The sequence below is a fragment of the Trachypithecus francoisi genome, unplaced genomic scaffold (assembly GCF_009764315.1).
Source record: "Trachypithecus francoisi isolate TF-2019V2 unplaced genomic scaffold, Tfra_2.0 Lachesis_group1, whole genome shotgun sequence".
NCBI classification, from domain to species: Eukaryota; Metazoa; Chordata; class Mammalia; order Primates; family Cercopithecidae; genus Trachypithecus; species Trachypithecus francoisi.
In genome coordinates, this window is record NW_022681454.1 from 143,278,452 (window position 1) to 143,294,475 (window position 16,024).

At 39.9% G+C, this 16,024-nt stretch overlaps 1 long non-coding RNA gene across 4 annotated transcripts in view; it reads left to right on the plus strand.

Annotated features, from left to right (window-relative positions):
* Positions 1-16,024, plus strand: part of LOC117085994 — a 72,098-nt gene that overhangs the window by 26,467 nt on the left and 29,607 nt on the right. For 2 of the 4 annotated variants that reach the window (XR_004438161.1, XR_004438165.1), the window contains one exon: positions 8,449-9,325. The exons of 1 other annotated variant lie outside the window; for it this stretch is intronic. This is a non-coding gene — a long non-coding RNA (uncharacterized LOC117085994). Of the gene's footprint in view, positions 1-2,534; positions 6,046-8,448; positions 9,326-16,024 lie in introns of those variants that run through there. One more of the 4 variants, XR_004438162.1, reaches the window with a different exon arrangement.

A 16,024-nucleotide genomic window follows, 5' to 3' on the forward strand; every position in this document is an offset into this window, starting at 1 on the left:
CCTCTTGGCCTGAAGTGACCCTGGGTACTGGGATTGAAACTCTTCAACAAAGACAGAGAAAACTGTCATTTTCCAAGGAAAGTATCACTTTATTCTTTCCCTACTGGCAGAGGACTGTAACAGTTGTTTCTCTGGAAATAAGAAATTGGATAACCAGGACCAATGGTATTCTCCAATCCATCTTATCAGAGCAGAGCTCTTAAATTCACGTCTGCTAATTACTAGCCTGGTATTTTTTGTCCTAAACCAGAGAAAGACAAACTAAAGCCCTTGGACCAAATACTGTTTTTGTAAATAAACTTTTACTGAAATGTAGCCATAGCCATGCCCTTTATAAAAAATGTTTGCTTTTATAAAAAAGGTTTGCTGCTCTATCCCTCTCTATACTATACTATTTTAGGTAAGAAATGTTAAGATTCTTAAAACTTCATTTTAAACTTTCAAGTCCCTTCTACTTCAAGATAACTCGCCAGATCTGTCTACTCTAGGGTGAGAGTGCATGTTTTACTAGGGCATAGTGGAACTTTCTTATTAAATCCAATTAGTGAGTTTTTATGCATCAACCCCAAACAAGCAAGACTTTCCTGAAAGTGCAATATAAAGGCCTGATATGGTTTGGCTGTGTCCTTACCCAAATTTCATCTTGAATTATAGTTCCCCAAATCCCCGTGTGTTGTATTTTTTTTCTCTGAATTGTGTGCCATCTTCCTTTTACCATCTATTTCCAGTAATTAAATTTTCTTGTCATTCCTTTTATTTCTGCATGTCTTTTACATTCTTAAAAGCCTGAGCATTTTTTTTTTTCCTTAATGTGGTCTCAACAACTGTATTCCCATACTCTCTTATAGAACCACATTTGATAATATGGGATCTATTTGTGATTAGTATTCTAAAAGCTAGAATGGAAAGGTAAGTCACAAGATTAGATATATTCAGAAATACTCATTAGGTCATACAGTACTTACATTTTAGTGCTTCTTGTGGTTGCAATTGCACATCTTCCGTACAATTTCACTTATTTGTCTTCACCTGAGTGGCACATAATGTTTTTTGCATGTCTTCTTCAGTTGGGTACCAGCTGCATTGTCCCAATGGCTTTCAAAAGGAGACTAATGGACCTAATCCACAAATACTGACTAGAAGCCAGAGTAAAGACAAGAGGCTCTGTTTATTGGCCATTAGTCATCAATAAATGATGGCAGTGTTAAACAATAAACACAGACCTCTGAGAATATTATTAACATTACTTACAAAATAAATGTTTCTGTGATATATTGGGTTTTGGTAGTCAAATTCCCAGAGGGCTCTAGGACTGGGTTTGTCATCTGCTGCATTTTAAACTGAAATATCTTTTTCAAAAGCTCTTTCTGGTTCTTTGCTTTGATGGACTTATAAGAAGACTGGGATTTCCTCAAAGAGTAAGATCTTCCTTTCCTCTGGATGTGTGTCATGTGTCATTGGGTTAACTTGAAGAAGACCTGGGAATATCTGGCAAATATTTTGATCTTTTCACAACTTGGGTCTCTATACATGTATAAGTTTGTCAAAACCCATCAACTATCTGACCCAAGAAAGCAAAGTATAAATCTTGAGACCTTAACAATAACCCCAAAACAAGATCAATCTGTTTTTGCGTTGCTTTCTAAAAGAACATAGAGAAAAGCAATCAGAAAGTACTTTGTATCTGTTTCCCTCTCTATTTTTCCTAAAATAATATGCCTCCTCACTTAGTACCATATTGCAAACAGCTGGAGTCTATCACATGTTATTCCTACTTGTAGAATATCCTAAAAGCAATAAAGAGAGAAAGAATAAACATGTTTTAAATGATTCAATTTTCATGCTTTATGACTTTCTCATGATCACTTTAGTCATCTACCTAAAGATTTATTTTGAAGGCTAAGTGTGATTACAGATGAATGCACTTCTAAAACCAATATGAAATACCTTCCTTAAAACACTTAAGAATGCAAGAGACAGTGAAAACATGGAGGCTTTAAACTCCATATCTACCATTTGAGTACATTACCTAACCACAATTAAAGATTCCTTTCTTTGTTGATAGAATAGAATAGCCAAGAGCAGGGGTGGCAAACCTGGAAAATGCAAATTCTCAAAAATTATAGGGAAGACATGATATTGTTGTTACTTTGAAGAAGTGCATAAAAATCTCATGCTATCTCATTGAGAGGCAAGTGACCCTTCTCTTCACTGGTAAAACATGTCATGGTTAATAATACCTGCTTCATAAGACGGTTGTGAAGGTTAAATATAGATAAATCACCTAGAGGTAGAGTTAATGGTAATAAATGTTCCTTCTTTTGTTCCCCCTGCATTTTGTCCTCCTTCCTGTTCTCAAAGAGAAGAAAAGTCAACAGTAATCCTAAACATCACTATTTGTGGAATAGACTTAGGAACAGAATAGGATGAAAGTCTCCTACATTTTAATGATAAACACAAAATGGTGGCAAGATATCTAATGTCTTTCCTGAATCTTTGCACAAAAACATGACATACTTCTTCTCATTCTATAGAAACACCAAAATGTGAACAACCTCTCTGAAGTTACCAAAGAATAGATCCAAAAAGAATATCAAAGTCTCCAAACTTGAAGTTTAAAATTCTGAAAACAAGCATATTATATCTGAGATATTACTTGGTAGGTTTGTTTGTATATCATCAACCAGTAGTGAAATTACTAATGTTCTTTGTAGGTTTATTATTCATCTGTGAATGTTTTAGTAGATAACCAGTTGTATGTTTATATCATTATATGTTTATATATTTATTAGACACCCCATTATATGTTTATGTGTTAACTCAAAAAGAGGGCCTAAGGAGAACTCCACAGTAGAGAACAAAGAGTGAGGTTACAAGTGGGCAAGTACACATGTAGTGGCCAGCACTGTGATTATTTGAGAAGCTACTTCGTTTCAGAAGTTTTAGGCATCGGTCTCTACCTTCCACTGAAATTCATATTTTTCCTTTGCTGAGTCTTTGTGGCTTTATTCTGTTACTCCAGAGCCAAGTCTCACTTGCATAGTTGTCTGGGAAATCTACCAGGGCTAAACTCCCCAAGACTCATTTTCTTCCTAGTTCTTCTTATTGCATTTGCTGGCTTGGTCCTCCGTCAGCTCATAGAGGCTTCACTGATCATTCCCCTCTGCACCCAGAATGCTAAATTAGTGTGTGATCTCTGGTAGACCTAGGCCCTATTTTGCTTGATAGGGTCTAAAACACATCAGTGCTCTGTGACAATTTTAGAACATCTCTCAATATACTGTAAGCGGGTAACATATGGTGTTTGCATACACATAGCTCCAAACAGGATCCAGGAGCATGGCTTTATTCCCAGACCATGACCACGTGAGGGATGAGGGTTCTGCTCCTGTCTCCAGGTTGGAGGTTTCCCAGAGAATCACTTTTATCTAGTTTCACATTCACCCCATGGGATGGCTCTAATTGCCCTCTAAGGGACTACAGTCAATCACAGGAGCAGGCTCGGATCCTGTTGTAGTTCAGGATCCTCCAGATGTCCCTATCTTAGCTTTCTTCAGATAGACTGGAAAGCCCTTGGAGGGTCAAAGACTGAACCAGCCTTCCAGATTTCCCTGGATCACAAACAACACAAGCCCTGGCCATTGTCTTTAGATGCTTTTAAGTATCAGAGCAGGATGGGTGAATGGAACTATGCAGCAATCCACGCTGACATTTAGCCGTATTTGCAATAAGGACGCAGATATGCCATCAGCCTGGTGCTACCTGGCAAAGTGCACTTCAATTTCAAGCTGATGTGTTTACTTTCCAGGTTTGAAATTGTTGTCAGCAATTTTTATTTTAAATAGAAGTTGCAGTCACTGGCCTTTTAGAATACTTCATATTCACAAAGGTTCATTTTACAAGAACATCCTAAAGTGCTATATGAATATCATTTCATTTATCCTCATCACATCTCTGTGAGGGAAAGTAACCCATATTGCCCTCCCCCATCATCACCAGACCTTGTGTTCAAATGAAAACACACACACAAAGCCCCAACACAGAGGGTTTCCAGAGGACCAGAACAGAACTGATACTGAGCCCAATAATTGTGTGTTGTATATGAAGGTTTGGGCGCTGACAAAGGACTTGGGGGAAATAGTTCTATCACACCAAGAGAATAACACTTTCTTAAGGGCAGAAGAATGGGGACATGGGAAGAGAACCTAAATCAGCCCATTGTATTGAAGACCCTTGTTCTCTGCCTTCTTTCTCCTGTTATCAGTTATTACCATCACTCAGAAAGGAGGTGGAAGGGAGGCATGGAGCAAACTGATGAGCCCATAAATTGTTGAGCCTGTTACTTGTTTTTGAAATATTCACCTGTGTTCTAGATCAGAAATCAACTGATTTTTATTCCATAACACTTTCAAATGATTAGGATAATCCATCAAGCGTAGCCTAAGAACCTTTATTTCCTAAGATTAAATCAATTTGATTCAACTATTTGTTTAGTAGAAGCTTTGATGATAATAATAATGGCAAAAGGAATTGGGGAGGGATGATGATGAGAGAAATACATCTTTTTCTCTCATCAAGAGGTAAGGAAGTGAGTGCTTATTGAGTAAGTATGGTGTACCAAGAGCTTTTCTAGATGACATTGTCTTTTAAATATCAGAGCAGAATGGGCAAATGAACTATGCAGCGATCCATGCTAACATTTAGCCTTATTTGCAATAAAGACCCAGACATGCTGTCAGCCTGTTGCTACCTGGCAAAGTGCACTTCAGTTTCAAGCTGATGTGTTTACTTTTCAGGGTTGAAATTGTCAGCAATCTGTGACAATTCATTTAACATTGAATTTTGGGAATTATGGTTCTTATGTCAGAGGCATTTGAACCACAGTGACTCCATCTTGAATAGTGGATCGGTAAAATGAGGCTGAGACCTGCTGGGCTGCATTCCTAGGAGGTTAGGCATTCTTTGCCACAGGATGAGACAGGAGGTTGGTAGGACTGGTATCATAAGACACAGGTCATAAAGACCCTGCTGATAAAACAGGATATGGTAAAGAAGCTGACCAAAACCTACTAAAACCAACATGGTGATGAAAGTGACCTCTGATAGTTCTCACTGATCATTATATGCTAATTATAATTCATTATAATTATACGTTTATATATATTATGTACTATATTATGTTTATAATTCATTAGCATGCTAAAAGACACTCCCATTACACCATGACAGTTTACAAATGCCATGGCAACATCTAGAAGTTACCCTGTATAGTCTAAAAAAGGGAGGAATCCTAAATTCTGGGAATTGTCCACCTCTTTCCCTCATGAATAACCCACCCCTTGTTTAGCATGTGATCAAGAAATAACCATAAAATTAGCCAATCAGCAGCCCTCGGGGCTGCTGTCTTTATGGAGTAGCTGTTCTTTTGTTTCTTCTCTAATAAACTTGCTTTCTTTTTACTCTGTGGACTCGCCCTGAATTCTTTCTTGTGTGAGATCTCTTGGGGTCTGGGTAGGGACCCCCTTCTAGTAACACTTATGCTCCTTTTCAAGAAACCAACACTCAGAAAAAATAAACAACTTATAAGGTGACACAGCTAGTAAACTCCAGAGTCTAGACTCTACCCAGATCTTTCTAATTCTTAAACTCCAGTTAAGAGTTGCTTTTTTTGTTCTTATATGCTAATGTGAAGCTACTGAAGAACACATTCTCTTACCAAGAAGCAATTGTTACAACTGGATAGGAGGAACGAGTTCTGGTGTTCTGTACACTGCAGGGCGAATAGGGTTAACTATAATTTATTGTGTATTTTTTAAAAGCTAGAAGAGAGGATTTTTATGTTCACAGCACAAAGAAATGATGTTTGTGGGGACAGTATACTAATTACCCTGATTTGATAATTACATGCTATATACAAATACCAAATATCACTCTGTATCTCATAAATATGTACAAGTATTACATGTCAACTAAAAATAAAAGGAGAAAAAAGTCAACTGTTTTTGTTCCCAAACCAGTTTGTATCTTTTGCTCTTGTTATTTGGATAACATTATTTGGTTAAATGTTGAGCACACTAATGAAGTGTAAATATAGAAGCCGGGTGCAGTGGCTCATGCCTGTAATCCCAACACTTTGGGAGGCCAAGGCAAGAGGATCGCTTGATCTCAGGTGTTTGAGACCAGCGTGGGCAACACGGTGAACACGTCTCTACAAAAAATATAAAGATTATCCAGGCATGGTGGTGTGTGCCTGTAGTCACAGCTACTCAGGGAGCTGAGGTGGGAGGATGACTTGACCCCAGGAGGTCAGGCTGCTGTCAGTTGTGATCATGCCTCTGCACTCCAACCTGGGTGACAGAGCAAGACTCTGTCTCAAAAAAAAAGGAAAGAAGTATAAATACAGAAGTTTATTGTTTCTATGAAGACTAGAGTGCATAAAAATTGTTTTCATATATATGTGGATTATATACCTGCAAAATATTAGAGTAAATTTATAAAAATCTAGGATTCTACATTCAGATTGCTTCAACATTCTTCTGGCATCTTAAAGAAATGGAAACTGGAAATTGGTCAGGCATGTGGCTCTGGTTCTTTAAAAAAGATGATGCAAAAATCAAAGAAGAGGCAAGGTATATACACACACACACACACACACACACACACACACACCCTGATTTGATCATTACTTTCTGTATACATATACCAAATGTCACTCTGTATCTCATAAATATGTACACCTATATATACACACACACATAATATATAGGTGTATATACATATGTGTACATATGTATATACATTTACTCAGGGTCAGCATTGGGTTAAAAAACCAAGTTTTCTAATATTTATGTACACATATGTATATACACCTATATATTATATTCTAATATTAATGTACACATATGTATATACACCTATATATTATATATATAAAGTGTATACCAACTTACACTTTTAAACCTTTTAAAAAGGTAGCTTACATATTTCCCTGCTTTAATTGCCTTTTCCAATTAACTAGCCAGCTGTAGATTTTTAAAGCTTTTGATAAGAAGACCTCTCCTATAAAGCTTTTATTCTCTTGTCTGGGAATCCTATCTGCTTATTAATTTTATATTTCTACAATCAGAAATTTACACATAAGTCTTAACTCTTCTTTTGAGGAAAGAGAAGAATTGAAGATGATAGGAAGGGAAAATATCCAAGGGTGGGTTCTCTTTTTTTTTTTTTTTTTTTTGAGACGGAGTCTTGCTCTGCCGCCCAGGCTGGAGTGCAGTGGCCGGCTCTCAGCTCACTGCAAGCTCCGCCTCTCGGGTTCACGCCATTTTCCTGTCTCAGCCTCCCGAGTAGCTGGGACTACAGGCGCCCGCCTCGTCGCCCGGCTAGTTTTTTGTATTTTTTAGTAGAGACGGGGTTTCACCGTATTAGCCAGGATGGTCTCGATCTCCTGACCTCGTGATCCGCCCGTCTCGGCCTCCCAAAGTGCTGGGATTACAGGCTTGAGCCACCGCGCCCGGCCCCAAGGGTGGGTTCTCAAACAGAACTGAGATGAATATAAAAATTGAGTAACAAATAAATGGTTCAACTAATAGTTAAATTCTCATTAATGTTAAATTAGAAGCCCATTCTATGTAAAATTATCTGTTTCTGTTATTTTTGTTTGCCTTCATTTCCCAGTGAAAGCTTATTTTAAGAAAGGCCAACTTTCCTCACTAAACAGTCTCAGTAATCACGTTGCTTTTCCAGTCACCCAAAGTCACAAACCAGAGCGTTGTCCAAGGCTCCTCCTCCTTTCAACCTCCAAATCCATTGAACTCCATCTCCCAACTGTTTTCGTATCTGTCCCTTTATCTTACTGCGTAGGAGGGATCAAACACAAGGGCAAGCATTTACCAAGTACATGTATCAAAGTCAATCCCTACTTTCCTGCATCTCTGCTCCTTGAACCACACATCTTATTTTATAGGATCCTGATGGAGTCAAAAAGATAACTTCTCTCACTTCCTGTCATATTTGCTGTATGATAACGAGATATTCTCAGAATTAAAAGGCTTTCCTGATACGTGTTGCTGAAATTAATTTGTTGTTCTACCTGCTGCTACTGACATCAGTAGCACAACACAACTGTTACGTACGCTCTCCATAGGTCTCCTGTATTAACTGTCCACCACTACCACCATCCCTTCCAGTAGCAAATCTTCAGCTCAGTTCCCGTGTTAATCTAGAATCCAAATCTCAGTTTGTAACTGCTGCACTCAAAAGCAGTCAATATTCTCTTGACCTATCAGACCGAATCCAAGCTCCTTGGAATTAAAATATCAGGTCCTCTGCAATCTGGATCTCTCCTTGTTTTTATAGATGTGGCTCATCTTCTCTTTAAACAATAGCTTTGCTCCTCTAGACAATTTCTACTCATTCTTTAGGTCTCATATTCGTTGTCTTCTCCTCTAGGAAGTCCCACCGATACCCCAGGACAGTGGGGGAGGCGCCCTTCCTTCTGTGTCTCCAACCCTAGCATCCACCTAGTGTATGCCTTGGACAGAGATGCCAAGAAGAATTTGCCAACATTGCAATAGACAGAGACGATCAAAGGCAGCTGTGCCCTTGGGGGCCCAGCTGTGCCAAATCAGTGACTAAGACAACTGTGGATTCTAAGGAGAGCTCTTGGAACGTGAAATAGGAAAAAGCCCTGTTGTGGAATCAGTTCTCCCTGCCTGAGCTATCCTTTATAGGAGGTTATGCCATGAACACCAAGCATCGGTTTTAATCTTATGCTATTGTGTCGAAGTCTCCTCCTCATGTACATTGAATAACATCTTATGTCTTCTATTTATATTAATTTACACAGTTAAATTATCAAGGGAAAACACCAAAAGAATCATACTTTTCCAAGTTTGAGCTTGACTTTTGGCTTTCTTTAAGAACTATAAATTTGATGTGGCAATGCATTAAATTCTTGAGTTATTCTTACACCACTTTTAAGATTAATGTAGTCTTAAAATTGGTTTTTCTTAGATTGTGCATTCATTTCATTAAGGTGAAGCATATTTGGAAATTAGCACTAAATTAAATTTTTCCCATTCTAAAACAACTTACATATATATCAGATGTTAGTAGACTTCATTTTTATATTCTTAAAATTGCACCAAGTAAAAATTATATTTTGTATAGAATATATGTAGTACTTGACAGTTATAAAAACCTGCATGAGGCCGGGCGCTGTGGCTCACGCCTGTAATCCTAGCACTTTGGGAGGCCGAGGCGGGCGGATCACAAGGTCAGGAGTTGGAGACCATCCTGGCTAACACGGTGAAACCCCGTCTCTACAAAAAATACAAAAAAAAGTAGCCGGGCGCGGTGGCGGCAGGCGCCTGTAGTCCCAGCTACTCGGGAGGCTGAGGCAGGAGAATGGCAGGAACCCAGAAGGCGGAGCTTGCAGTGAGCCCAGATCGCGCCACTGAACTCCAGCCTGGGGGACACAGCGAGACTCCGTCTCAAAAAAAAAAAAAAAAAAAACACCTGCATGAATTTATTTGCTTCTCACAATCCAATAGTACAGACAGATAGGTATTATTATCCCCATTTTAGTGATGAGGAAATGCAGGGTGGTTTGAGGACTCTGGCCACATTTACCCAGAGTTAGCACTGGGTTGAAAAACAAACCAACCAATAAACCAAGTTTTCTAATTCCTTGTAAGGACTTGTGCCTACGCAGTTGTAGATAATTCTTTTTCTCCTGAGAGGAGAATGTATAGGATGTAATATTTTAGCTTGGTAAAACCATTTTTCAAGTATTAAAATTTATTGATGCGGGGGGGGGGCGGAGCAAGATGGCCGAATAGGAACAGCTCCAGTCTCCAACTCCCAGCACGAGCGACACAGAAGACCGGTGATTTCTGCATTTTCAACTGAGGTACTGGGGTCATCTCTCTAGGGAGTGCCGGACAATCGGTGCTGGTCAGCTGCTGCAGCCTGACCAGCGTGAGCTGAAGCAGGGCGAGGCATCGCCTCACCTGGAAGCGCAAGGGGGAAGGGAATCCCTTTTCCTAGCCAGGGGAACTGAGACACACAACACCTGGAAAATCGGGTAACTCCCACCCCAATACTGCGCTTTAAGGAAACAGGCACACCAGGAGAATATATCCCACACCTGGCCGGGAGGGTCCCACGCCCACGGAGCCTCCCTCACTGCTAACACAGCCGTCTGCGGCGATCTATCCGCAAGGCAGCAGTGAGGCTGGGGGAGGGGCGCCCGCCATTGCTGAGGCTTAAGTAGGTAAACAAAGCCGCTGGGAAGCTCGAACTGGGTGGAGCTCACAGCAGCTCAAGGAAGCCTGCCTGTCTCTCTAGACTCTACCTCTGCAGACAGCGCACAGCTGCAGTCCAATAGGGGAAAGAGTGGGCGCCGGTGCAGACGCGAACGACTCTGTCTGACAGCTTTGGGGAGAGCCGTGGATCTCCTAACGCGGAGGTTGAGATCTAAGAACGGACAGACTGCCTGCTCAGGTGGGTCCCTGACCCCTGAGTAGCCTAGCTGGGAGACATCCCCCACTAGGGGCAGTCTGACACCCCACACCTCACAGGGTGGAGTCACCCCTGAGAGGAAACTTCCAAAGAAAGAATAAGACAGGTACACTCGCTGTTCAGCAATATTCTATCTTCGGCAACCTCTGCTGCTGATACCCAGGCAAACAGGGTCTGGAGTGGACCTCAAGCAATCTCCAACAGACCAACAGACAGTCCTTCTGACTGTCAGACGGAAAACTATCAAACAGGAAGGACACCTATACCAAAACCCCATCAGTACGTCACCATCATCAAAGACCAGAGACAGATAAAACCACAAAGATGGGGAAGAAGCAGGGCAGAAAAGCTGGAAATTCAAAAAATAAGAGCGCATCTCCCCCTGCAAAGGAGCGCAGCCCATCGCCAGCAACGGATCAAAGCTGGTCAGAGAATGACTTTGATGAGATGAGAGAAGAAGGCTTCAGTCCATCAAACCTCTCAGAGCTAAAGGAGGAATTACGTACCCAGCGCAAAGAAACTAAAAATCTTGAAAAAAAAGTGGAAGAATTGACAGCTAGACTAATTAATGCAGAGAAGATCATAAACGAAATGACAGAGATGAAAACCATGACACGAGAAATACGTGACAAATGCACAAGCTTCAGTAACCGACTCCATCAACTGGAAGAAAGAGTATCAGCGATTGAGGATCAAATGAATGAAATGAAGCGAGAAGAGAAAACCAAAAGAAAAAAGAAGAAAAAGAAATGAACAAAGCCTGCAAGAAGTATGGGATTATGTAAAAAGACCAAATCTACGTCTGATTGGGGTGCCTGAAAGGGAGGGGGAAAATGGAACCAAGTTGGAAAACACTCTTCAGGATATCATCCAGGAGAACTTCCCCAACCTAGTAGGGCAGGCCAACATCCAAATTCAGGAAATACAGAGAACGCCACAAAGATACTCCTCCAGAAGAGCAACTCCAAGACACATAATTGCCAGATTCACCAAAGTTGAAATGAAGGAAAAAATCTTAAGGGCAGCCAGAGAGAAAGGTCGGGTTACCCACAAAGGGAAGCCCATCAGAATAACAGCAGACCTCTCGGCAGAAACTCTACAAGCCAGAAGAGAGTGGGGGCCAATATTCAACGTTCTTAAAGAAAAGAATTTTCAACCCAGAATTTCATATCCAGGCAAACTAAGCTTCATCAGTGAAGGAGAAATAAAATCCTTTACAGATAAGCAAATGCTTAGAGATTTTGTCACCACCAGGCCTGCCTTACAAGAGACCCTGAAGGAAGCCCTAAACATGGAAAGGAACAACCGGTACCAGCCATTGCAAAAACATGCCAAAATGTAAAGACCATCGAGGCTAGGAAGAAACTGCATCAACTAACGAGCAAAATAACCAATTAATATCATAATGACAGGATCAAGTTCACACATAACAATATTAGCCTTAAATGTCAATGGACTAAATGCTCCAATTAAAAGACACAGACTGGCAAACTGGATAAAGAGTCAAGACCCATCAGTCTGCTGTATTCAGGAGACCCATCTCACATGCAGAGACATACATAGGCTCAAAATAAAGGGATGGAGGAAGATCTACCAAGCAAATGGAGAACAAAAAAAAGCAGGGGTTGCAATCCTAGTCTCTGATAAAACAGACTTTAAACCATCAAAGCTCAAAAGAGACAAAGAAGGGCATTACATAATGGTAAAGGGATCAATTCAACAGGAAGAGCTAACTCTCCTAAATATATATGCACCCAATACAGGAGCACCCAGATTCATAAAGCAAGTCCTTAGAGACCTACAAAGAGACTTAGACTCCCATACAATAATAATGGGAGACTTCAACACTCCACTGTCAACATTAGACAGATCAACGAGACAGAAAGTTAACAAGGATATCCAGGAATTGAACTCATCTCTGCACCAAGCGGACCTAATAGACATCTATAGAACTCTCCACCCCAAATCAACAGAATATACATTCTTCTCAGCACCACATCGCACTTATTCCAAAATTGACCACATAATTGGAAGTAAAGCACTCCTCAGCAAATGTCAAAGAACAGAAATTATAACAAACTGTCTCTCAGACCACAGTGCAATCAAACTAGAACTCAGGACTAAGAAACTCAATCAAAACCGCTCAACTACATGGAAACTGAACAACCTGCTCCTGAATGACTACTGGGTACAAATGAAATGAAAGCAGAAATAAAGATGTTCTTTGAAACCAGTGAGAACAAAGATACAACATACCAGAATCTCTGGGACACATTTAAAGCAGTGTGTAGAGGGAAATTTATAGCACTAAATGCCCACAAGAGAAAGCAGGAGAGATCTAAAATGGACACTCTAACATCACAATTAAAAGAACTAGAGAGGCAAGAGCAAACACATTCAAAAGCTAGCAGAAGGCAAGAAATAACTAAGATCAGAGCAGAACTGAAGGAGATAGAGACACAAAAAACCCTCCAAAAAATCAATGAATCCAGGAGTTGGTTTTTTGAAAAGATCAACAAAATTGACAGACCGCTAGCTAGACTAATAAAGAAGAAAAGAGAGAGGAATCAAATAGACACAATAAAAAATGATAAAGGGGATATCACCACCGACCCCACAGAAATACAAAAAACCACCAGAGAATACTATAAATGCCTCTCCGCAAATCAACTAGAAAATCTAGAAGAAATGGATAATTTCCTGGACACTTACACTCTTCCAAGACTAAACCAGGAAGAAGTTGAATCCCTGAATAGACCAATAGCAGGCTCTGAAATTGAGGCAACAATTAATAGCCTACCCACCAAAAAAAGTCCAGGACCAGATGGATTCACAGCTGAATTCTACCAGAGGTACAAGGAGGAGCTGGTACCATTCCTTCTGAAACTATTTCAATCAATAGAAAAAGAGGGAATCCTCCCTAACTCTTTTTATGAGGCCAACATCATCCTGATACCAAAGCCTGGCAGAGACACAACAAAAAAAGAGAATTTTAGACCAATATCCCTGATGAACATGGATGCAAAAATCCTCAATAAAATACTGGCAAACCGGATTCAGCAGCACATCAAAAAGCTTATCCACCATGATCAAGTGGGCTTCATCCCTGGGATGCAAGGCTAGTTCAACATTCACAAATCAATAAGCGTAATCCAGCATATAAACAGAACCAAAGACAAGAACCACATGATTATCTCAATAGATGCAGAAAAGGCCTTTGACAAAATTCAACAGCCCTTTATGCTAAAAACGCTCAATAAATTCGGTATTGATGGAACGTACCTCAAAATCATAAGAGCTATTTATGACAAACCCACAGCTAATATCATACTGAATGGGCAAAAACTGGAAAAATTCCCTTTGAAAACTGGCACAAGACAGGGATGCCCTCTCTCACCACTCCTATTCAACATAGTGTTGGAAGTTCTGGCTAGGGCAATCAGGCAAGAGAAAGAAATCCAGGGTATCCAGTTAGGAAAAGAAGAAGTCAAATTGTCCCTGTTTGCAGATGACATGATTGTATATTTAGAAAACCCCATCGTCTCAGCCCAAAATCTCCTTAAGCTGATAAGCAACTTCAGCAAAGTCTCAGGATACAAAATTAGTGTGCAAAAATCACAAGCATTCTTATACACCAGTAACAGACAAGCAGAGAGCCAAATCAGGAATGAACTTCCATTCACAATTGCTTCAAAGAGAATAAAATACCTAGGAATCCAGCTTACAAGGGATGTAAAGGACCTCTTCAAGGAGAACTACAAACCACTGCTCAGTGAAATCAAAGAGGACACAAACAAATGGAAGAACATACCATGCTCATGGATAGGAAGAATCAATATCGTGAAAATGGCCATACTGCCCAAGGTGATTTATAGATTCAATGCCATCCCCATCAAGCTACCAATGACTTTCTTCACAGAATTGGAAAAAACGGCTTTAAAGTTCATATGGAACCAAAAAGAGCCCGCATTGCCAAGACAATCCTAAGTCAAAAGGACAAAGCTGGAGGCGTCACGCTACCTGACTTCAAACTATACTACAAGGCTACAGTAACCAAAACAGCATGGTACTGGTACCAAAACAGAGATATAGACCAATGGAACAGAACAGAGTCCTCAGAAATAATACCACACATCTACAGCCATCTGATCTTTGACAAACCTGAGAGAAAGAAGAAATGGGGAAAGGATTCCCTATTTAATAAATGGTGCTGGGAAAATTGGCTAGCCATAAGTAGAAAGCTGAAACTGGATCCTTTCCTTACCCCTTATACGAAAATTAATTCAAGATGGATTAGAGACTTAAATGTTAGACCTAATACCATAAAAACCCTAGAAGAAAATCTAGGTAGTACCATTCAGGACATAGGCATGGGCAAGGACTTCATGTCTAAAACACCAAAAGCAACGGCAGCAAAAGCAAAAATTGACACTTGGGATCTAATTAAACTAAAGAGCTTTTGCACAGCTAAAGAAACTACCATCAGAGTGAACAGGCAACCTACAGAATGGGAGAAAATTTTTGCAACCTACTCATCTGACAAAGGGCTAATATCCAGAATCTACAAAGAACTCAAACAATATACAAGAAAAAAACAAACAACCCCATCAAAAAGTGGGGAAGGATATGAACAGACATTTCTCAAAAGAAGACATCCATACCGCCAACAGACACATGAAAAAATGCTCATCATCACTGGCCATCAGAGAAATGCAAATCAAAACCACAATGAGATACCATCTCACACCAGTTAGAATGGCAATCATTAAGAAGTCAGGAAACAACAGGTGTTGGAGAGGATGTGGAGAAATAGGAACACTTTTACACTGTTGGTGGGATTGTAAACTAGTTCAACCATTATGGAAAACAGTATGGCGATTCCTCAAGGATCTAGAACTAGATGTACCATATGACCCAGCCATCCCACTACTGGGTATATACCCAAAGGATTATAAATTACTCTACTACAAAGACACATGCACACGTATGTTTATTGCGGCACTATTCACAATAGCAAAGACTTGGAATCAACCCAAATGTCCATCTGTGACAGACTGGATTAAGAAAATGTGGCACATATACACCATGGAATACTATGCAGCCATAAAAAAGGATGAGTTTGCGTCCTTTGTAGGGACATGGATGCAGCTGGAAACCATCATTCTTAGCAAACTATCACAAGAAGAGAAAACCAAACACCGCATGTTCTCACTCATAGGTGGGAACTGAACAATGAGATCACTTGGACTCGGGAAGGGGAACATCACACACTGGGGCCTATCATGGGGAGGGGGAGGAGGGAGGGATTGCATTGGGAGTTATACATGATATAAACATCATGCACATGTACCCTAGAACTTAAAGTATAATAAAAAAATAAATAATAAATAAATTAAAAAATAAAAAAATAAAATTAAAAAAAAATTTATTGATGCAACCAACAAATAGGAAAAAATTTCTGAATTAATTCTGCTTTGATTTCTTTATCATTACCTTAAATAAG